Source organism: Entamoeba invadens (assembly GCF_000330505.1).
Source record: "Entamoeba invadens IP1 unplaced genomic scaffold scaff_1105074725803, whole genome shotgun sequence".
In the NCBI taxonomy this organism is placed as follows: Eukaryota; Evosea; order Mastigamoebida; family Endamoebidae; genus Entamoeba; species Entamoeba invadens.
Genome location: NW_004440278.1, coordinates 5,402 through 7,240, shown reverse-complemented (window position 1 = coordinate 7,240; position 1,839 = coordinate 5,402).

Here is a 1,839-nt window from a genome sequence, read left to right as displayed (position 1 = left end):
TATCTTGTTTTTTAAGTTGAGATTATTTTAGCAAGTTTGATGTTTGTGAATCTACAACAATGCATTATTCCCCAAGTTAACTCCAACACACGGAGTGGTCGACTGATCTGTATTGAGAATCGGATGGATCAACTTCTTAATCAATCAGTTTCAATTCATTCCCAAATTGATGGTTTAACAAACAACATTGTGATTTTAGATTCAAAACTGGACGAAATGAAAACTCTTTTGGATCAAATGGCGTCAAAGTTCTCTGACCTTTTAATTCAAAATGTCGACATGAAAAAGTCGATTGATGGTCTTCAAAGTCGCTTTCCCACCAAAACTGAGAAAATTGACGAAGTTGAAAATTTGCCGTCAAAAATTGAAAAGGTTGAAAATCAAATCCAACAAAGTGCGCCGACGCAATACACCAAATCGCCATCACCAAAACTACAACAACAACCAAAACAACCCCATCCGTATCAACAAGAAATCCAACGCCCAAATTATCCCGCCAAAAGTCCAAGTCCAAACACCCCCAAAGAGCAGAAGAAGCCGTCGATTCCAATTGGAAATAAAATGAAACCGACTCCATTGGTGCCAAAGAATAAGAAGGACGACTTTGTGGGTACTCATTTGAAACGGAAATTGTTAATTTCAACAAACAGCTGAAAGACGACGATTTGAGTGTTAAAAAGAAAGACCACGAGGAGACAAAGAATGTGCAAACCAAACTTGAAAACGTTGAAATTAATAACAAGAACAGTTCACTGGAAATTGCGACAGATGTGAAGAAGAAGACAGAAAGTGCTACACTGACTGGAGTTATATACCAGAGATACCAAACACATTATCAATCCCTTCTGTTTTTAATATACCAACTATCCAACCAGCGGAAACTAAAAAGTCGACAGAAGAAGGGTGGTCGGTTGTGTCATATAAATGATAAGAATGTCAGTGAACAAAAAGACGCAAATATCAGTTCATCCCAACAAAAGACCAAATCGAACAATTCACCCTCGACCGCCTCAAAGACACAGAAAAGAAACACATCGACGACTATAACACGGTCAGACAAAATAATGACGCCAAGAAAGGTACTATGAAGAAACTAAAACGGAAATAAAAACTATGACAATGGAAACTATTAAGGAAACCAATAAGAAAACTAAAGAAGATAAAAAAGATGAGATACAAGACAACCATCTTACAGTTGAACAAAACGAAGAAAAAACAGAAAAAATCGTTGAAATACCACAAGCAAAAAAGAAATCCAAATTCCATCAATTTCTGTTTTCAAAGATGAAGGAAATATTTGTAATGAAACACAACAAAATGTGGTCTTAGAAAACAACTTGATGTCGTCAAAGATAGATAAGAACCCAAATGAAAAGAAAAGTCCTGTTCCTGTTATATCAACGTTCCCCGTTGTATAATCGTGTGGCTAAATGGTTAATTGAATTGGTTAGCACTTTGTTTGTATCACCTCTTCAATTGATAAAAGTAAGAGTTAATTATTACTATAACTTTTAGAAGTTAAATATACTATATTGTAACTATTTAATTAAACTAAACTTAATTAGGTTGTAAAAATTAGTATTTATAATAGTTATGAAAATAGTAAATAATTCCAATTTTTAATAATATAATATAGTATAAATATAATTAAAAAGTACATAATACTAATACTATTAGTTAATTAGAGTTTATAACCAATAATAATAAACCCCATAATAGTAATTGAATGGTATTGAAGTATATATGAAATAACATAATAAATAAAATAGGCCGGTTCTTTAAGTGATTCAACATTCCGAGTGTTGGAATCAAAGCAGGAACCAAGATATCAGTTTGTTC